Here is a 23657-nt window from a genome sequence, read left to right on the forward strand (position 1 = left end):
CCAAACGGCTATTTTTAAGAATTGCTCTGCTACTAAGCTGGCAGTATTCTTAATTCTCTGTGCTATTTACTATCTGAAGGTAAACATATGTACGATTCTTTTCAGAGAAGTGTGGACAACTTCCATGACTTTTTCTTCAGTCTCATAAAATGTGGTGCTTACACTAACCCCAGTATCTTGAGTCAGATTATGTGAGAGTTTTGGCCTGAATTTAAAAGAAGAAGAAAAGAAAACTTCTTGTTCACTAGTCTGTGAAGGAAAGTTTGAAAGCAGGGATCCCCAGGGTTCAAACAGGGAAGTCAAGTCCCAAGAATAGACTACGTTTCTCAGTATTTTTCAAATTCTTCTGTGTTTTTTCAGTCAGTCTTATGATTTTGGCAATCTCGTTTATTGGACTGATTTTAAATACAGAAAGACCAAAACACTGCCTGGAGCTCCAGATGGCAAATTTTCATTGAACCAGTTTGTATTTGCTCATTTTGGGAGGACCTCTGGATCAAGGGTTCCCAAACTGTAGAGGCTTGTGGAGACACAGTAAGTGATCCAGTGTTAACTCTCTGTAACACTTCAGGCAGAGTTTTCAATGAAATTCTGACAGTAGATGTGCTCAGTGTGACATGACAAACCGGGCACTTTGGGAACTAGCACTTTAGATATTTTAAGCCAGTCTCTATGTTTGCTGTTGACAACAACTGGCAGGAGGACTACAATATTATCCAAAAACAGTGCTACACTCTATGCTATAATCTCTTTTAAGGGCTTACACTAACATCTTCCGTCATAGTAAAATCCCTGATTCCTGCCTCTTGCAGTTTGCCGGGTTATATATAAATAGCATCTTTCCATTGAGACCAGGAACTTACAGCATTGTGCTTTGTCTTATCTCTTAGCATAGCGAAAAGAAAAGGGGAAAAAGGCAGGAAATAAAAACCCAATTATATGCTGATTTGCTAATGTTATTTTTCAGATTAAATGCCATTTTCTGTTACAAAAAAAATGCAGCAGTTGAAGCTGTCAGTTTTCTGAATGCTTTCACATGAAGCCTTGTCATAGCAAACAGAACGCTGGATAGTCAGGCTCCTTAGGGGGCCAGAAAAACTTTGACAGAGGTTTAACAGCCCTTGAAATTATATCCCCAAACCTTGGAAAGCCTGCTGGTTCAGTGGGAAAAGACATAAGCTGACCAAGTTATAAATAAACTCTTTTATCACAGGCAATGGTGTCTTGGTGACTTCAAAGGCCAAGTAAGAAGACTGATTTCTCTGAAGTCCCATAGACAGTAAGAACTTCATTGTGCTGGACAGGCGAATCCTGGTCCAGAGCTGCAATTTGATAATGCTAAACTTTTTTCTTTATTTCCCCTCTCTTGTCCTGTTTTGATATCATCATCTGAATTTCTGGTAAACTGAGATCAGAAAACTTTCAATCTACATTTGATGTCAAAAAGAGATGTGTATATTTAACACTTTGATTTCCTGTGCAGGCTTTCTCTAATCTTGAAGCCAACACAATAAACATTTTAAATGTAATGAAAAACAAATCTACAATTACATAGAGAGCTACTCACTGTCACCACTCCTTCTGCAGGTGAAAATGAAAGGATGTTCCTGAGGCCACTGTAAATGTTGTCTTTTTCCATCTGTTCCTATAAAAATCAGTGCTACATATTAAAACAAAGAAAATGGAAAGCTGAAGTATATTTTAACACCAAGTTTATTTAAAAAAAAAAAAGTTCTGAAAACATGAGGTAGTCTTTGAAACTATCCTGGACCCCTTGTTTTAAATATTACCTAATATGTGATCCAAGCAGGATGAAAACTGGAGTGCTTCAGAGAGACAAAATAACAGAGGACCCAAAAACGCATAACATTTTGCAAACCTTATCTCTACTAACAGTGGATTGCTTGTGCTAAAAATATGCCACTGTGGACATTTGCCTTTTAAAGACCTAAAGATAGATTTGTTTTTTCTTTCCAGAGAGATTCCGCTACTAGTCATCAGCAACCTGTTCATGAGACACAACAGTAAGAATGGAATATGTCCATCCAATTTCAATGTGCATATACACTGCCTTGTTTGGGGAGGAACTGGTGATTGGTAACGGTGGGGAGGGGAGACATGGACAGATGAAATAGGACAGAGAGGACAGCATCAGCATTTGAAAGGATTTGCATTGTGGTTAGTGATGCACATGTGGTTTTGACATAAATGTCTAAACAGAATGGGAGCATCTTGGCCTTCTTCCTCCCTTTTTGCCCCAGAACCAAAAGCCCAGCTATCCAGATAAGGTAAGGCCCACATTTTTATCAGCCTGATTCAGAGCAAGTTTTATATTTAAACTCATTTGTGGACTTCTTCTCACTATTATACATCGCAAAATTCATTTGTGTAAAGTCTGCAGGCAACTTGTTTTACTTACACTGTTCAAACCAAAATACTGTATACTTCTCTCTGTATGCAAGGAAAATCATGTCAGACACAGATACACAAAGGAAACACTGAAGCACAGAATATTGTCATTGGCAAAGCCAAAGAAAGAAGTTGACCAGCTGCCAATATTTGAGGAGAACCAGCGGAAGGGGCATTACTCCAAAGGACACATGCCTTAAAGTTCAGAGATGCAACAATCTTTCATGTCAGACAAAGACAAAGAAGAAAAGTTCCACCTGTTTCATGTGCCAAAGAAGCAGCCTCAATTTTGTTTTTGTTTTGTATCTTGATGGTAGATAAGTATTAAAGGGGCTAGACAGTATGATATTTTCTTTAGGAAGCATCCCTGCCAATTGAGAAAAAACTAGAAGTACAAAAGTCTCCTAGCAGAAAGTAGCTCAGCAACAGACTTCCGCGTAATATCTAAAACTACACAGTAACTTCTACACTTTTTATTTAAAAGATGTGTTGGTGTTACTACCTGACCTCTTCTTTCTGCTCCTGATGTTTGAATTTTCTGCATATGGCACCATAAAGTGTCACAGGAAAAGACTGCACTAATTTCAGATGTCACAGCCCGATTGCATCATTGGTACCATAGAATTCTGCAGAAGAATTTGTTTAAAAACAAAGCTGTCAAACTGTTAAAAAGCAACCAGTGAATTTAATTTATTTACTTTCTTGAGACACATTAGAAAGTGATCATTTTCTGAAAACCTGCCCCTCATATTGGATACCCAGCAGCAGCAATTATTTCTGACAATCAGAATCAAATGGATTGAACTAGGAAAATGGTGTTCAGAGAATATCTCACTAGTGGTAAAATGCATACTTGAATTTTGCATCAGTATGATGCATTAGGGACAATTTTGTTCACAATATAAAACGTCTGATTGCAAAATTCTGTGTATTTTCAGTATGCTTTTTTTTTTTTTAAAATTTTGTGTGCAGCTTTAGGATGGAGCAGAAAAGAATTCCATCAAGAATTTCTTTGAACACTTTTCTCTTCTTGTGCCCTTCTTGACAAGGATATCCCATGAATGTCCTTTTGTCATTCCATCACCATCTTGACAGCTCCTGAGCCACAGTGCACCTTTGCTTCTTTCATCACCCTGCTAACTTTGTGTTTTCCTTCAAGATACAGTGACTTATTTTTTCTGCACACCCCCTCAAAGATCATGCAAACCAAAATCTGCTTGGGATCAGCTTAGTACATTTCTCAGCCACATTGCTGTAGATGAACATAGCTGATCTGTGTGTGACCATGTTCAGGATATGGACTCTGACCATACATCATCCATCATGTGTTCTTGCTGTTGAACATGATATTCCCTGGTTAGATCACAGACATTAAATTACTCAAAGATAGCTCGGGAGCAGTCCATAAGAGGTTATTTCATGGAGTCAGTCAACATATTGTAGTATCCTAAACTTGATCACTACGCAGTTATAATAAAAATATATTTAAGGAGTATTTCAGGGGGCTATCTTTTTATTCAAAGATTGTTGTGCTGAATTCCAGTTCTGGATTCTGACTTCTTACCATTCAGTACACTACGTTCTTCTCAAGCTAACCTAATATGCTTTGGAGCTTGCTTTGGTCACCATGGCACTTACTATTTTACAATTTTAATATTATTATAACCCTCAACCTAGACTTCTGCAGTGACCCTCCCTTACGTTTCATAACTAACCTGCTTGATATACATATGTATTTATATAACTATATAAACATATCTTATTTCCAATAAATTAATATTTTCTTCTAAAATATGCAGTTATGGCAATGACATTTCATTATTCTGTTGGTATTCCTTAATTTTATCCTAATTTAACCTCAATATAAACACAGAATCTGCAATAAAATATAAACCAAAAACTAACCTGCCTCTCCCCAAAATGTCCTGAATTACCATGCTAAGTTTCAAATTCTCCTTCTCAGATTATACATCCTCCTTCAGCACTAAAAAAGTAGCTTAAGTATAAAGATGTATTTTTGTTGCTTCAAGCCCTTATGCTGAACTCCTGCTGACTACCTCCTGGGCCTATGTACTGAGTGTATATTAAGGAAAAAGAAAAAAAGAACCTTTAAAATTCAGCTGTCCACCTTCCAGCTTGTCTTTCAGTGAAAATGATACTTCACTGTCCTATCTCTATTTCACCCAGCTTTATATCCTGGCTAACGATCCCATATCAGCCCACCACTTAGTATTGTTCTAACATTTTCTATGTGTTTGTCTTGAACTCGGAAGTTAGCATATGATATCTTTAATACTACTAATGCTATTAATGTCTCCTCATATCATACTGCAAAGATCTGAAAATCTGTGTAATAAAATCTTTGTCACAACTAATTTAAAAAGCCTGAAATATTGATGCAAGCAGCTACCTACAAATAAGGAAAATGCTTTAGTGTGAGATTCTCATAGTCTTCACACCATCCTCTACCAATGACTGGGTGTCCTACTTTCAAATTTATTCTTCTGAGACTTTTATTTGAAAATCATTAGTTGTGTTGAACAGCCAAACTGGATAATGAACAAACCACCCGAACAGTGCTCCAAAAGTGCTGCAGAGATATTTTTATTAGTTGGGAGTTTCAAAAAAAAAAAGGCAGCAAATTTAGTTACTTTACCTATTAATATACATTTATCTTGTGGACTCTACCTGCCACCTTAATCACTATGTCATTGGGAATGAAAATGTATTTTAGTTACCCTAAGTGCTATTAGTACATTATCTAAAGCAAATTTAAATTTTTAGATTGGTGTCTGGTCCTGAACCAACTGGTTTCCATCAGATTTCACCGTGCTCTTCAGTGAAAGTGTTGCTGTGACCCACAATGAATCTGTAGTTAGATCCTGGTCCAGACCCTGGGGGTCTTTCATTGACTTCCACAGACTCTGAAATAGACAGTTGATTGCATTAGCACTAAGCTGTAATGGAACCAGCTTTTTCCTGCTATAGATACACTTTGCCTGCAGATTTACCTGTATATAGTCTATTACTAAATAATATCACATTATAGCGAATAATCACGTTATAACAAATCACTTTGAAGCCTAGCAAAGAAAAGAAATATCACAGAGGATCTCACAGTCAGGTTTCTGATACAGTAATAGATTCCCTCCTTCCTCTTTCAACTCTCCTTCAGCACTGTAGCTGCCAGCTCTTTGTCACCAAGACAGTCACAGAGGGAGGGATGTTTCCAGACAGAGGAAATTCAGAACTCCTGAAATAAATGGGGATAAATTTCCACTGCATCGATTGCCCCTCGCTCGTCCTTTGATAACTACTCGTTCTTCAGCGCAAAGTGCCTGGAGATTCTTATTACTGTCTATTGGGAATGATCTCAGGCCCATAATAATTTCCAGACTGGAGCCTAGGACATGTTCAAGTTGGATCTCTGGTAACATGCATCTGAGTTGGCCTGAAATGGTAGTTCTGTTTTCCTGGCAATTCCTGCAAGAGAAAGCAAGTGCTGAGGTGTCCCAAAGCAGAAGACTTCAACCTGGCACACAGAGATACTGCTTTATCCTGCTAGCTTGAGCCAGAATGTGTACAGCTCGGCTCTGTCGTAACCTGTTGACAAATCAATAGCAAAAAATAACATAAGTCCTAAGAGGAGGTCTTCTGGCCTTGGGGAGACCTTAGAGAAACAGAGTCCAGCCTTGCTTCTGATCTGCTGAGTAAACACGGGCAACTCACTTTGCTGCTACACACAGCAGTTTTTGCCTTTCAACTAAGTGTTGTAATGATGTCTATAGCATCCCGCTTAGAAAGTGCTTTAACACTTGTAAAAGTGCTACAGAAAAGGAATGTGCTAGTCTTCAACCCTGTTTCATTGCTAAACAAATTAAACTACATTACATTTATGGTCATATTATTTTATTATCTCCCCAAAGCTAGGGAGGTCTATCAAAGCAGGGAATAAAATAATAATGTATTTTTGATACAACACATGAACCTTATGTCCATGCACAGAAAGACAGGAAGAAAGAGCAGAAGTTCTAAAACTAAACTGATGTGGATATGTAGCAAGACCTCGCTTCATGGGCTGTCACCCTCAGTTGAGAGTTGTGAAGAGATGAGGGACCAAGTGCAGGACTTGTGCTCCACAGGTTGCTGGCAGCAGTTGGCCCATGGGCAACTGTACATAGGAATAAATGCGCTGGAGGAATCATCATATTTCACTCCCTGGCAGCCTTACTTAGACAATGTCCCTCTACCGCGAACTGCAAATGGAGAGTCTAGAATGCAGCGTTATATTTCAAGCCGCATGGGTTGTCAAAGACACTGGGAGTGCTTTTTCACGGCAGAGTTTCTATCTGTCATGAATACCTGCAAGGTCTGCATCTTTCACAGGCTTCAACGTTTTTATCCTCACTGCGCGGTAGCTACTGCTACCCTGGTATAATGTGGGGGGGAGAAGAGGGAGGGTCTAGGCCCAGAGAGTGTAAACAACATGTCCAAAGCCGCAGAATAGGTGTGGCAGAACCAGATCTGAATGTAAGTCTCCTGAGGGTGAAGGAAGGGCATTAATCATCAGCTTTCCTAACCTCACCCACCCCTCTTGTTGTTTGTCGAATTATCTCTTGCTTCCCCTCCATTTCTGTTTTCACTTAAATTTTGAGTCTGCTTGGACCTTGCTCGTTTGTTTCTAGAAAGCTACTTTATTGTTAGGGAAGTTCTTCAGAGGCTTCACTGCACACTTTCCCCCACCCCTCCCAAATTCTGCACGGACGTTTTGTCTCTCAGGTCTTTCGGGAGATGGGGTGCACTGGCTGGAAAAGGGCTGGGGGCTGAGGCGGGGGCGCTCCTGGGCATGCGTGCAACTCTGCTTCAGGGAACACTCTGCTCCTCCAGCAATTCCTTTGATGTTTGACAATATATTTTATTCAAGGAGTCACATTTCACCTCTAATATATTTAAGTTTTGTCTGTAGTTCAAGAATCACCATTAGAGTTGTTGCTTTTTCTGCATTTTGTTCTTGGAGACCTAACAAAGCTGCAGCCAATAAAAACTCATTTTTTCTGTTGTATGCCCAAAAAATATCATCATGTAACTAACAAATATCATATTTTGGTTACAATATCAGATGGGCAGAGCTTGTTACCTCCCAGCAGATTAACCTTTGAATCTTTACCGATTCATTAACTGTGCACATCAGTCACCAGATTTCAGTAAAATTTATTGCAATTAAGTATTGCAGTGCTGTGGAGGCTGAATAGGATTCTCCGTTATCAGTACCATTAATGGCTTTCTGAACTGTTGCCAGTTCATTCACCCCACCCAGCTTTCAATAATAAAATAATTTTGACAGAGGGCCCATGTTTCAACATTTTTAATAAAAACAAAATAAAAAACCCATCAGTAACGGAGCAGTAAAGTTTTCCCTCTCTTTCCTCTTTGCCAAAACTAACAGAAAAGAAAATGTCAGCCTGGCTTGGCTCCAAAAAAGGAGGAAATTGAATGGTCTTAGTTCTTATTCTTTGACTAGTAGCATTGTGTACATAGAAGACTTGACTCTTGGGCTCATTTTGACGGATCTGAAACACAGATAAGAATGTAGAAGACTAGATTCTGTAATTTATAGCCAATGATTCTGTTTAAGATCTTTCAGTACCACATAACAAATCAATGTGATTTAGAAAATAACATGGTTTCTGCCATTGACATAAGCCATATGTGAACTGCTAAGCTACTATGTAAGCCACAGCTATAAATTTTAGTCAGTAGGAGGAGATTCTTTATGCTTTTCTGCTCAAAACTATTTAATCCATTATCAGAATTTTGAATGAGTCCTTGCTAAATTGCAGTCTGGTAATGCACTGGAATGTCTCTCTTACACTAAGGGAAGATAGAAGGCTGTCTTCCATTAAGTTTTCTATCTAACTCACTCACTTGAACTTTTAAAAATAGGACAAAATTGTATTTTACAATGCTGCTAATATGCTGCAGTCATGTACTGCGAACAGATTAAAACCTCACTGATTATATTGCATATGATCTGTCCAAATAATAATAATGAATAGTCAGCAACGCAAAACCCCAGTGAGTAGAAGAGCTAAGTAGCTGTAACAAGACTGAAACAGCAAATAAGTGGCCAGAGTCTTCCCTAAAAAAAAAGTTTGAGGTTTCAAATTCAGTCTGAACTTCTCTGTGAACTTCATGCTTGCTTGTGCTTCCCTTGCACAGCTGAGATTTCTGACAGTTTGATGACATAAAATGAAAGAGTAAACATTCATATAACAAAAGTGTATACCGCACATTTCTAAGGTAGGCTTCGTTGGGTCAGAACAGTTCCATCTGATATGTGTGAGGCCAAATCTTCAAGTGCATCATCACCCACCAAGAGGCAAAATCCTGCACTTCTCCTTCATGAGACTTCCTGCTCATTTGCATATGCAGGTGTTCAGCTGATGTACGGAAACATCACAGGCAAGTGAGGTTTTTCTCTCACTGACACCAGAGTATGAGGGAGCTCTGTGAGACTTCCCAGCAGAAGGAGACAATGTGGGATGGGCTCCTCCCACACAAAGTTAGACGCTTACCTGGGTTGCTCCACTCAGCCTCTGTGGTTATTGATGAGAAATAGGTACTCTTGGAGAGTGATTTGGTGCTAGTTTTCTTGATTACTATCTGGAAGCACCTCTCAGGACAAAGAATTTCCCTGCCGGAGATGCCTGGGGTAACTATCTTCTGTGGGGTGGGATAAATCTGTGCGTACAAATATCTGCACTGTTCCCCTAAACTGCAAGCATCTGAAACACAGCACAACTAGTCAGGGTGGAAAGGAAGCAATGGGTTTTATCTCCCCTAAGCTTATCATCAAATGCTGTGGAATGGGTCTCTCTCTGAGAGAGTGTCTCCCTTTACTCCCTGCTGGCTAGACACAATTGCAAGTAAAACCTACCCAAGGCTTCGGAGCACAATAGTCAATGGATCCATGTTATTAAATAGTTTTTGAGTGGAAAGTGAGTGAACTAATCAGTTTATTTGTCCCAGAGGCATCAAGTTTCTGGAGCTGTGATTGCTCTTTACCTCCTGCACCTTGGTGCACCTCCTCACTGCACTCTGTTTTCATGCCAGAGAAAAATGAGGCACAATCCATTCCCCTTTCTGCCATGCCCTAGTTTCTAAAAAACAAAATCCAGACGCATGAGGTGGAGGGAGCTATGACACACTCTGCCCTTGCCTCCTGTCTGGATGAATGGTGCTCTCCAGCTCTGCCGTTTAAAGGCAATTCATACACTTTAAATGCAAACTTGATTGCCTTATCTTGGTCATGCAAATTCTGATGCAGAATTACCATAGCACCCTGTCTTGAAATAGGAGAGCCCAAGGGAATTACAGTACAAGCTAAGCCATGATTTCTTGAATCCTAGCTCAGCAGTCACTCAGCCTGGTTTCTACTTCCCTGGTGTAGAAAACCAGCTGCAAGCAGCTTTGAAAAGGTGATCTGCAAATCTCTTTGTGATGTGAGTAAAATAAATAACTAGCACAAACTCAGAGTGTTTCTGGTGTGTACATTTGTTTTGTTTATTAAAAAATCCTGTGCTCTTGTAACAAAGCACAGTGTTTGGAAGCAGATCTGGTGTAAGGAAATGAGAACAGATTTCTGAAGGTGAAGGGATGCTAGAAGAGGACCTGTTATAACTCTTAAACAAACAATACCAGAGGTTGAACATTTCTTTCTCATCGCTGGTCCATGAAATAGTTTTAGGAAATGTACTGATTGGGAAAGTATTTGGTTTGGCCCTGTAAAAGTGTTACTGACCCTGGACGTTAGCAGAATACTGGCTCTTGCAGTGTGGATGTCACTTTGGCTATTAAAATATTGGTATGAACTATTGAGTGTTAATGCTGTGCAACTTCAATAGCTTGTGAAGATTAAAGGAAAATTAATATTTGTGTCACTTCCATGGGCTAGGCTTTCATGAGAAGCCATTCAAGCCACACAGCATAACCAGCTCCTGGTTTTTTACATCTAAAAAAAAGGAGGAGAGAGATTTCAATAGATAAATTGAGAAAATATTAATCTCTCAAAGCAATTAATTTCAGAACATCTAATGTCCTGTGAAAATCACTTACACATTTAGGAAAAGATATCAGAAGACTTAAAGCTGCAAACAGGCCTGTAATGAGATTTTAAAAAATGTCTAACCTGGCCAAGAACTTCTGAAAAGCTCACTAGGTGCTTGTTTATATAGATCTAATTCCCATTAATTTCAGCAGAATGTAGTCACTGACCAGTTAGAGGTCCAAGTCAAAACAGATTATTGGAATTACACCTAAAGGAAGAAGAAAAAGAAAATGGAGATAAATACTTTTGTGCATTTCAGGGATTTATGTATGAATTTTTACACCACAACACAAAGTTAAAGAAAAGGAAAAAATCAGATACTTTGTTTTTCTAGTTTACCCTGTTGTGTCCTTGCAGCTCAGAACAAACACAGGAACTGCTTATGAATACAGCAGTACTATAAACAGTGTCTCAGCCTTAGTTGGGAAATCAGGGAACAGCGAATAGAAGTATTGAGAAACTATTCATTTTTGGTTATTCTTCCACAAGAATACTGAAGACAGCAATAACAGTGATACCTAGGCTTTTAAAATAATAAAATCAGGCATTAGGTTTTTAAAGATTTTCCTATGCTAATATAGCCTCCAAACATTCATAAAGCTATTCTAGATGCTTGTAGAGGAGTAAAAGCAAATAGGACTTTGGTCTAGTATGACATTGTGCACAGCTGAAATTGAAGAATGCTCCTCTTCCACATTTTTCTGGTGGGTGTCTCTACACCACAAAAAAAAAAATAAGCAAGCTTTCTAAATATATTTAAGCACTTTCTATGTAATTAGAAGCCTGAGAGGATTTTCAAATTAGATTAGCTGAAGTCATCTAGACTTTAGTAAAGCTTTTGACACTGTTTCCCACAACATTCTCCTGGAGAAACTGGCTGTTTATGGCTTGGACAGGCATACACTTTGCTGGTTAAAAAACTGACTGGATGGCAGGGCCCAAATTGTTGTGGTGAAAGGAGTTAAACCCAGTTGGTGGCAAGACACAAGTGGTGTTCCCCAGGGCTCAGTACTGGGGCTTGTTCTTTTCAATATCCTTATCAACGATCTGAATGGGGGGATCAAGTGCACCCTCAGTAAGTTTGCAGATGACACGAAGCAGGGCAGGAGTGTTGATCTGCTTGAGGCTCCACAGAAGGATCTGGATAGGCTGTATCGATGGGCTGAAGCCAATGGTATGAGATTCAACAAGGCCAAGTGCCGGGTCCTGCACTTGGGTCACAACACGACCAAGTGCCAGGTCCTGCATGTCACAACACGCAACATGACAGACTTGGGGAAGAGTGGCTGGAGAGTTGCCCAGTGGAAAAGGACCTGGGGGTATTGGTGGACAGATGGCTGAATATGAGCCAGCAGTGTGCCCAGGTGGCCAAGGTGGCCAACAGAATCCTGACTTGTATCACAAATAGTGGAGCCAGCAGGACTTGGGAAGTGATCGTCCCCCTGTACTTGGCACTGGTGAGGTCACACCTCAAATACGTCAGTTTTGGGCCCCTCACTACAGGAGCGACATTGAGGTGCTGGAGTGGGTCCAAAGAAGAGCAACAAAGCCAGTGAGGGGTCTAAAGCACAAGTCTTATGAGCAGCAGCTGAGGGAGCTGGGGTTGTTTAGCCTGGAGAAAAGGAAGTTGAGGGGAGACCTTATCGCTCTCTACAACTACCTGGAAAGAGGTTGTTGCGAGGTGGGGGTCGTTCTCTTCTCCCAAGTAACAGGCGACAGGACAAGAGGAAATGACCTCAAGTTGCGCCAGGGGAGATTTAGATTGGATATTAGGAAAAATTTCTTCACTGAAAGGGTTGTAAGAATTGGAACAGGCTGCCCAGGGAAGTGGTTGAGTGACCATCCCTGGAGGTATTTAAAAGACTTGTAGATGTAGTGCTGAGGGACATCATTTAGTGCTAAATTGGCAGTGCTATGTTAACAGTTGGACTTGATGATCTAAAAGGTCTCTTCCAACCAAAATGATTCTATGATCTATTTTTCAAAGTCCTGAACAGCCCTGTATCATATGTAGCTTTAAGCTATTACCTGAGGTGCTTAACTTCAGTGCCCAGTTTCTTTATATTTTCTTCACAGACAACAAGCATATTCAGACACCTCCAGCTAGATCATAGGAGAGCTCTATCACCCTTGGGTGTTAGGAGTGCCAGAGGCAAAATGACTTAGATATGTCAAACACTTCCCAACAGTAACGGAGGTGAATTGTGGTCTACAACTGCACAATAACCTCAACACCTTTCAAAATATGGCCTTGGACCATACCTCTACATCAAGGTCTGAAAGAAGACAGTCTTTGTTTCATACCAGGGAGAAGTTATACACGTTGTTAGGCAGTAAGCTCTGTTTAAAAATACAGTCTCCTCAGTTCCACCTGAGCAAGTTCCTCTCCTATGGGCAGCAGGAGTTAATTCTGACTTAAGCAAAAGCAGAGTTTTTGCCTTTGTGAGCTGTAACTCCTACTGAATATAATCAAAAAAGTTGTAGGAGGTAGGTAAAAGTTCCAGTTTAAATAAGTAAAGGGATATATGTTTTCTATAACAGTTCAATAGATTTTCTTAAATAAAGTTTACCCTGCTGGAGCTTTAGTTGCAAACACAGAACACCCCCACTTTAATAAGAGCCAAACATTCACATACAGACCAGTTCCTATCTCAAAGCTCCAGCTCAAACTGCTTGAATCTTTGCCCTCTACATGGTATTTACTACAAGTTTTGGTTCAGAGCAAAGCAGATAAATGGTTCCTCTTATTGAGTATTCCACGGTCTTTGTGTGATGTAACATCTGTCAGAAAGTTATAGATTGATGTTTCAGTTTTATGCAGTACTGTGGTCTTTGGCCTCAGAACTAAAACCAAAATAAATGTGAGCATTTTTGGACCTTTTGCTAAAACTACGCTACGCATTCCTTTAATCTTTCTTTCTAGAGACACTGTACAATAGTTTCCTTGTTTTAGACATTCAGCATTGCTGACATTAATGCAATTATTTTTGACAAGTTGAAAATCTTCCTGTAATTGAGTTTCTATTTGACTTTAATGTTTGCCCCATTTGGAAGGCCCTGTTAACAGATTTCAAGCTGTGATAATAATATTTCCTTCCTCTATTATCAAACGTCCTAATCTGTTTTCTTTCCAGATCACCACTGCTCAAAATGGCCATGAGATATTTTTCAAAAGGTGGCAAAGGTTCTCTTTTCAAAAGCTTAGGGTTTGGAGATTTTTTTTATTTTTTTATTTTTTTTAAACATATATCCAAATGACACGGTGAGTCTCAAACAAAACAAGTCAGCGAGACTGGAAGCCCAAAGTTAGAATTTAACACAAAAATGTTTACTTAGCACCTTTCATAAAACAGTATCATTTTTTTAAAACAGCCTCTATAATTTATGTCATGTATTAACTGATATAGGTACAGTGAAATATAGGCTTGCTGAAAGTATTTTTCTCAGCTGTAGGTGCTATAAAAGCCATATAACAGTTAAATTTAAAATAACTTTCCCCCCTAAGTTCTCTTCCTTGAAATATTTTCCTTTGCTTGTATGATGTTTCTTATTTCTTACTCAAGGTCACATTAAAGAATGCAAAAATTAAAGACTTCAATCTTTACCAGTACAAATTTCCTGAACTGTCACTCACAGAAGTTGTTGCCACAAGCTTTCTCTTTTAAGGCACGCTGACAATGAAGTTATCGTTTTGGTTTCAATGTGATTTTTCCTTTTTTCCTGGCAGGATTTCTTCAAGTCATTTATTCTGAGTTATCCCTGCCAGAGTACCGCTATGTTACTCTAACAAATAGACTCTGGGGTCTTTGTGACTGTCTGATAGTTTGAATTTAAAAGAAAAATGTCAGCCTTCAACTCTGGCTGTAACCCTCTGCTTTTGGAAAGTGCAGCTAGGGAAACAGTATATAGATATTAGAGGCAAAATTGTTTTTCCCTCTACTCACTATTCCAACTGTTATTTAAGGGATAAAAGGTAAAGCAAGGTTTTAATAGAAATCCTGGCCAAATCAGCCAAACAAAGGGCAGTTTCATAGACAAGGAAGATTGTTTTTAAGTACTGCCTACTCCAAACCCTTCGTTTTGGGCTACATCAGCTGGTGGTCACCTAGCAAGTTTGGCAAGAACATATACTACCATTCAAGTATCACCCAAGATGTGCATACCAGCACTCATTTAAAGTATTAGTCAGATTTATTAAGCATTTTTAAGGGTGTATGGAAGTTGGAATCAGATGAGAGAGGCAGTATAGTATGATCTCAGCTATTCTTTCATTGATGCAATTATTGGCAATCGCTCTGACACCCCTCCTCTGCAAAATTCAAAAGCAAATCCTCTCATCAGCAATGTAGAAAATCAGAGACATAACTGTGAGGACATTATTATTATGTCCATATTCTATGGGTGAATGGCTACTCTATGCTTAGCCCCTATATGTTTCCTTTGCCTTGAATACAAAGCATTTAATAGGAAGGGGAAAGATTCTCTTGGAAGAGGGCTCGCCCAGATTTCTGCCATGGATATATAGGAGCAGCAATGAAGAATATGAAAACCTAAGGCAGCAATAATCATTGGGAACTGCACTGACGCTGCTTCTGGGAACCGTGCATAATCACTCCTCTTTCCTATCTCCCTGTTTCCCTTGGTTCTTCAACACACTGACACTGGGCTAAAGCCATATACCAGAGAGGACAGTTGCCTTTGCAGGAGTTATAGTCAATATTACAGAAAAGCCATCAATTGTCCCCATGTTGAGGAGAAATGTAGCCGTGAGACTTTTGATGAAAGGTGGAATTATAGTACATCACAAACCTCTTAAGCAAACGACAAAATAGTAATGTGCTGTGTTTCATTGCCATCTGGGTTTCATTCATAGATTATGTTATAGAACGTGTTTCCATTAACAAATAAAGAAATGCTTATTTGCTACATCTGGTCAAATAGCATAAAAACAGATTTGCAAATACATGCACAAATAAATTACTCAAATTCAGTTTGGCATTATTCTTGGAGGCATGGTCCTGCTTATCACCAGATATTCCAATTCGTGCTGGTGTACATGAAAATGCCCACCAACCACCCCAGATTTCCAAGCGTGTGCCAGAAAAGCAGTTACTCATTCTTTGTTCTTTTTCTCTCACTAAAGAGGGCAATCCTGATGAGGGAGCAGGAAGCATGACCCATTGCATGCTGTGACTGGAGAGCTTGAGACCTTTCAGGTCTGAAACCTGAGCAGGGAAGTGAGAAGGTGCAAACCTGCACACAGCAAAATGAACCCTGTGTGACACAAGAATGTTGAGTTTTACACAGAGCTGGTACTGGTATTTTAAGGCTGTAATGAATGGGGCGGGGGGGGAAAGACACCTTGCCATGTTGGTGTAAAAGGTTTTGTAGTTGGTATTTTGTCCTGCAAATCTATAGCTTATCCTATTGCTCTAATCAGGGTGTCTGTGTCACACATTGCAAAACATTCTTTTGTTGAAGCTTTCTTTACCATTGAACCCCAGAAATTTCATTTTATTTTTAATCATTAAAATAAATTCCTTAATATCATTTCCATTGCCAGGAGGTTCTGCTATGTAACCAGAAATGTGCAGAAAAAGCTTTTCACAGAAGGAAAACGACTGGCAGAACTGATAGCCCCAAAGAAAGCTATGCTCCCTGTTGCCTGCCTTTCCTATTAATGCAGTGATGCTGTGTATAATAACACCAGATAAAAGGGAATGTATCTTGAGTAAATAAGCATATGCATTAAGACTATCGGAGTACAAAGTCTTCAAACACCTAGCAGTCTCTGGGCTGTGTTGTTAATGTACTCAGTAAGCTGCTGAAATGTTTACTATACTGCTCTTCACAGCATTGTGAGCAATTAACACTTTTCACATTACTGCTTTTTCTTTTTTCTATTTATACACTTAAAAATGCATATTTCAGTTAGTGAACTAGAATGGGCATTCTGTACAAGACTTTTTTAACCTGCTGTTACTATATAAATTGCCCTTCAATGTCATTAGCTTTCATTGGCACCTTCTAAAATACCCAGGCTTGAAATTTTTGTAATTTAGGATTCCCTGGAGAAGAGTCCAGCTCTGAAGAACATTTATTTTAGCATTAGGAAAGACGAAAGCTACAAAATTATTACAAGACCTTAGCAATAGGAAATATAACTTGTTGATTTTAAAAAATAGAACAGAAATGTGAAATACCAAAAACTGGGGAAATATGTTTAATGCACCATCAAGCAAAACAGAGAGCAACTCATTAAGCAGACTGAGGAACATATTTGGCCGCCAAAAATGGCATAATATGTAAATGAGCTTGTTTAAATAAATTTTTATGCTGTATTAGCTGGATGCCTGATTATGACGTATGCCAGTACTGCTAAATAAGGCAGATATTTCTGCACATTCTGCTGCATGACATGTTAGGCAATACTGCACTGGATATAGGTTACAGCGCTATTATATATTTTATAATTTGTACTACTCTCCATTCGCTTATTCTCCTGCAAAAGCATGCAAGACAATCTTGTCCATAGTTGCCTTAAGGGTTTTTTTTATTCCAGTACCCCCATATTAGTTGACTGTTTTGTGATTTGAAATTTTGGTTGTACATGAGGTAACTCTGGATGATCAATAGGGTTACAACTGATATATCATACACAAAACAAGATAACAAGTAACATAGAAAGCTTCATAAATGGAGTTTTTCTGTAGATGAAAGGGGTTTGCCATTTTTGCTGGAGTAGCACATTTTATTCTGGTGTTCTTTGTCTTTTTTCTCCTCCTCTCCTCTCCTCGCCTCTCCTCTCCTCACCTCGCCTCGCCTCGCCTCGCCTCGCCTCTCCTCTCCTCTCCTCTCCTCTCCTCTCCTCTCCTCTCCTCTCCTCTCCTCTCCTCTCCTCTCCTCTTTCTTCTGTCGTCTTCTCTTTTTGCATGACAGCATAGGTTTAACATTTGTGGGAAGGGATGGAACTGCTCCTATTAATGAATTTTGTGACTGTATTGTGACTCATACCTGCATGTGCTGCTTCCCTTGTATAAATAGATATTTCAGTCTCAGTCTTAACTGTGTCTCATCCTCTGTGAACCGAACTTGCTGAATATGCAGATTTATAAATATCCTTGTGATAACACTAAATAAACTATTATGTTAGTTGTGCAAAAGCTATGTTTTTTACAGTTACATACAAAAGCTCTTCACATTCATATCAAGGATCATCTAGGAGGTGATCTATAACACATAGATGTCTTAGGTTATAGCTAGGTTTCAGACTTAGCATATATTGTTATGTCCAAAGACAGCTTGTAAGGGTCCTGAGCCACTGTAGAGTTTAGAAGGCTACGAAAGTACAAAATGAGTGGAGTCAGAATCTCACTCCTCATAATAGCCATGTGATTACTTAACTAGAATGACTACTTGAGTTTTTAAATATTCTTTATTATCCTTCTCTGATTCTACTGGTGTGGTTGTCAGCAGCCTGATTTTCTACCTTCCATTTCAGAAGAGAGATAGAGAGACAGAAAGAGAGACAGAGAGACAGGAAGGAAGACAGGAAGGAAGGAAGGAAGGAAGGAAGGAAGGAAGGAAGGAAGGAAGGAAGGAAGGAAGGAAGGAAGGAAGGAAGGAAGGAAGGGAGAGAGAAAGAGAGAGAGAAAGAGGGAGAAAGAAAGAAAGAAAGAAAGAAAGAAAGAAAGAAAGAAAGAAAGAAAGAAAGAAAGAAAGAAAGAAAGAAAGAAAGAAAGAAAGAAAGAAAGAAAGAAAGAAAGAAAAAGAAAGAAAGAAAGAAAGAAAGAAAGAAAGAAAGAGAGAGAAAGAGAGAAAGAGAGAAAGAGAGAAAGAAAGAGAAAGAAAGAGAGAAAGAGAGAAAGAGAGAAAGAGAGAAAGAGAGAAAGAGAGAAAGAAAGAAAGAAAGAAAAAGAAAAAGAGAGAAAGAGAGAAAGAAAGAGAGAGAAGAGAGAGAAGAGAGAAAGAAAGAGAGAAAGAGAGAAAGAGAGAAAGAGGGAAAGAGGGAAAGAGGGAAAGAGGGAAAGAGAGAAAGAGAGAAAGAGAGAAAGAAAGAAAGAAAGAAAGAAAGAAAGAAAGAAAGAAAGAAAGAAAGAAAGAAAGAAAGAAAGAAAGAAAGAAAGAAAGAAAGAAAGAAAGAATTGAAATAACACTGGTGAAATGAGTAAGACCCAAGCTAGCTGACACAGGGATTTTGGTTTAGGACTATGAAATGCAGTCTCCTATTAAATGTTAAATGTGGTAAATCTGGGTCTGTTGGTTGTCTCTGGAGTGAGACATTTCATAACAACATAATTCTTTTCAACAAAAACATTTTGCAACAACTTAGATGTGTGCAATTCCAAGTGTGAATTTCTCAAAGTATTAATGATAATGGCACTATAATAAATATTTATACTCTGAGAGTAGGCAAAGGCAATGCTCTGAAAACCTTCCCGCCCTTTAGTCTGTACTTCTTTGTCTTAGTGCCCAGAAAATCAGTGCAGCTATTTTGATTTATATGCACTGTCTCTGACCTAAAATATTTTAAGTGTAGATGGGAATGACCTTGATCCTTGCAATTTATTATATACAGATTTATGAGACAGAAATGCAAGAAGGATTTCAAATGTTGATTTCTATGCATATGATAACTTTTAACTTCAAAAATCAAAAAGGGAGGGGAACTTTCAGTGTCAGGGTTCCCTCTTTGTTTGAAAGACCAAACATGACTCAGAGCACTCTATCTCTTCCTTATGTATATGGGGAGACCAAGAACACAACTCATTTGAGGGGTGACAGGGATGTCTCATGTTAGACAGTGAAATGCTCCCACATACACACACTGTGAAGCTGTAGCATTAAAGATTAATTTACGTGAAATGCATTTTAAATATGCAGTGTTTATGCTGTCTCTAGTCATCTCATCACGTCACCATCATGACTACGAGTCCAAGGAGGGCTAAGGCGTTATTTTTAGCAAGCAGCTGACAATGACTCATGAACTCAGAGGGAATTCTAGCAGTGGAGCACAAAGGAGGACATTGCTAACCTTCATGTGTTCCCACAGATAAACTCAACATCTTGCACAGTGATAGACTGCAAACAAGGATGCCTCATACCCGGGTGCTGAGGTGGTTTTCCTGCAAAACAAAGACTGGTTAAAACACTATACAGATCCTTAAAAATCAAAGCCCTCTAGCTTCGTAAGTCCACTTTACAGCCTGGTTTTGAAGTTTTCGTTTTCAATGCCAGACAGGTTCAAAAAGAATGTCTGTTTTCATTTCAGCTGGGCTAATCCATACTTAACATCCTTTCCCACTATTTACTAGACTGCAGCTATCAAATGAAGATATGATGTCTGTGTTTGGGTTAGTTGGTTTAAATTCTAATGACCATGATGTAACCACTATAATCAAGCAAAGCTTGTCTGTCTTTGGATTTGGGTCTCTTTGCCATAGGCCCAACGTTTCTAGCCTTGTCATTAAACTAACCACAACGCTGCCTAATTTTCAATTAACAGCGACCTTGCTATACAAAGCGGTATGGCCCCTAAATTAAAGCTTGCTTTACAACGTTCTTTGTTCTTTTTTAACTGTTTACTAATATTTAGATAAGCAACCTCAATTTGTAGTAGATGGTTTGTTAGATTGAACTTTCCCTGGGTTTTTTTGGTGGTCATCATGGGTTTTTTTTCAAAAAGCACTCATTAACTCTCTTCACATCTAGGGCAGCCAAGACTTTTGGGTAGGGTTACTCAGGAAGAGCTTAATTTAAATCAGTGCTGAAAATGTCTAAGAAAAAATAAATAAAATTAATCTCTTTTAATGCCCCAGTTCCTCTGTGTATTTACCTATGTTTAGGGAAAATTTTGTATTTGATATTGCATAAGTCATACTTTTATTAGAGGAAAAGATGGGAACTCTGGATATATTGCAATTCTGAAGCAATGAAGGGAAGAGAAAGAAACGGGATTCAGACTATTACTGTTTAGCTTCATTTACCTTCATCTCCTCTCTACCTGAAAGTTTGGTTCCTTGCTTTTGAAAGTAAAATGTCAGCAATATTTACATCATTTCTCCGTAGCTGGTAAAATTGCAAAAAAAAACCCCAGAAGCTCACTCAACACAACTTTTGCATTAGTCCCAGAAATTTCACTAGGTTTTAGTGCAAAAAACTGAACTGATCAGAGAATAGTGACACAAATGTTCAACATGTGAAAACCTAATCTAAGAAAATATTAACAACTAAAGGCATGTAGTTGAGCAGAACTGCACTTACAAGGAGAGCTTAAAAATACCTCAAGGTGAAAAAAATGAGAAAGGAGAATGTCCCATTTGCAATCCACATAGACACAATAAGGACTGTTTAGGTAGGACTAAGATACGAATTTATGCGAAGCATCAGGAACAAATTCCTGCCAGTGAGATGTTTTCACAGAATAATCTATTTGGGAATTTAAAGCTACATAGGAAATAAATTCCACAAAATAATTCTTTGTTGGCATAAGTTGGGCTGATGCACTCTGTCACTCTAGTTGAAAACCTCAGACACATCTTAGTCTTTTACTGTTAGAGCACAGGACTTCTGTATTAGGTTATTCCCAAGGTGTGTCTAGCCCAGTACCCTGTTTCTGACAGGAACCCATTGTGGATGCTTAGGAGAGTATGTAAAAATAATTGTGTTTAATGTGTATTCAATAATATGTGCTTAAATAATTTGATTAAGAGTTAACAAAATGAGATAAATATGAATTGTGAGGAAGTTGCACCTGCTATGGCAAAAAAGCCTGCTCTAAGCTGTCTTTTCTGATTTTGAGAGTACCTAAACTCCAAGGCCTGTACTGCAGAACCAAATAAAATCTTTGCACAGACAGGCAGGCACTTATCCAGCTCTGCATACATAGTGATGGAAAAGGGCAGAACAAACTAAACTAAACTGAAAGGAATAAAAAAGCAGAAGGCACTTGCCCAGAGTCAGGTTCTGCCCATTATCACAGTGCAGCCATGACTCACTGGCCACTTCTTAACTGGAACTCACAATGAATGGAGGCTTTGTAATGTCCCCAAGGGCCACACTCATCACTGACTTCTCTATTTCCATGCCGAGAGCAAAGTGTGAAGCTACCAGCGAGCCAGCCAACAAAGAAAGCCTGCCTTCCAGATTTCCCCATGCCCAGATCACGCTGAAAGTGCCAGCAGCAAGTCCCTCTTTCCTGGTCCTCCCATCTGGAAAGCAGTGAACATAGATGCTTTGCAGGCCAGCCAAATTTGAAGTGGCTGCACTAGCTGAAAAATAACTTTCCAAGCTGTCCAAACCCCTCTGAAGTCATCAGGCGAACTTCTCTGACTACCTTAATCCTAATTTTCTAGAGTTTCCAGAGACACAGGGGATGATCGCAGATATTTATGATCTCCCCTGTGTAATGCAGGAGCGGACTGGCTGTACACCAGCTCACTCCCCTCGGTTTGACTGTTGCTTCCCGTACGCTGGGTTATGTTAAATTCTGTCCTGCTGGCACATTCCCAAAAACTCTTCCTCCGTGGCATGTGCCAATGTTTTATTTTTTACCTCTTGCCATGCTTTTGTTGTTAGACCAGATTGGAATTGATGACACCTCATTTTAGCGACCTAAAAGTCAGCTGTCAAATCAGATGGTCTCTCAGCTCCCCCCTATAATCCATGAGAGTAAGTAAACACATAGGAATGGGTATTTATCCCACCTGCCTTCAAACACTTTTCCTAAAATGGGACAAATTGTTCTCAGGAGGTACTTATTACTCTTTACTAACTATCAGAGAAGCTTAGATGACTAATTTATACTACCTGCCAAAATTTTAAGGGACAAAATTAGAAGATAAGAATCCAACTCTGATTAAGGGTTGAAGAGCAAACAGCAAAGCAGCTGAAACTCTGCATGCTCTGTCACGTAACCAGACAAACAGACCGACCAGCTGACAACTTCTGGCCCCAAAGGCTGCCAATTGCTTGTTGTTGCAGTTTTAGAGAAAGAGAAGTAATGCACAATGGCTAAGTGCCTGAGACAAGAGTAATAGGCAGCAGGAGTAATGGAAGGAAGTGGGAATTTGCGTTGTTTACCATGAGGATGGTAGCGACTGCAAGAATTACTACTTGACTGAGTTTAGAAGTTCAGGAAGTATTGATAGCATTAGCAGACTACTTCTGTGCTGCGTAAATCTTTAAATGTGGCTGAAACGTAGCCTCTGACCTTTTTCAGATCAGGCTGTCTTTAAGAAATCATTTCATGTTTTGCAAAATACCTATATGTATACGTCTGTTTCAACGTATAAAGATACATAAATATCTGCACCATATCCCTTTCTTTTTAAATGTAGTTTACTGATTAGCTACCTCTCTACCTGTCCTAAGAGACTATGATAGCTTTGTTGCACCACCTCTGAGGACATAGGCATACCCCTTTTAGAGCAGCGCAGTGGTCGGCGCAGTCCCGAGCTCAAGTAACCAGCCCCAGTCACCTCCCAGGGTGGCAGGAAGAATCTCACTTTAGGCAGGTATGGAACCATTGGCCCATAAAGGACGGTGAGGTGTTTTTCATTTCTTACCTTAACACCTGTTAATTAGAACTAAACTTATCTCTGTTGCAGTCTCATTGGTTTCCTTCTGCCAGCCCTCATGAGACGTGACCTTTTGCTGCTGCTGCAGCTTCTAGAGATTCATGAATGTTTTTATTCTTCCAGCTCCATGAGTCCAAGTGCTAACCTGAATAGTCTTCCAAGAAAATGAAATAATTTAACAGGCATGATGTAATGCTGTGTAAGTGTATTCAGGCTCTTACATGCCAGTGTCCTGCAAAAGATTTTCCTCCCGAAGAATAAATTATAGACGATGAAGTCTGCTGCAAACCACCCACCCACGCTCAACCTTTTTCTCCTCCCCCACACCTACTTGTCAACAAATTGGATCAGAAAATAGTCCATGTTTTCATTGCTTCAGTCAACAGTGTCTGCATTGTTTCTATGCATGTGAAAAGTAGAGGACACTGCAAGCAGAAAAACATAGAACTTCTAAGGCCAAATATTTGTGCATTGCTTTAGGGTTATTTTTACCTATAAAATGACATGCTAAATGTGGTTTACTTAACATGTTTTACTCTAACTTCATTCACCTATAGACATCT

This window comes from Rissa tridactyla, chromosome 2, assembly GCF_028500815.1.
Source record: "Rissa tridactyla isolate bRisTri1 chromosome 2, bRisTri1.patW.cur.20221130, whole genome shotgun sequence".
NCBI lineage: Eukaryota > Metazoa > Chordata > Aves > Charadriiformes > Laridae > Rissa > Rissa tridactyla.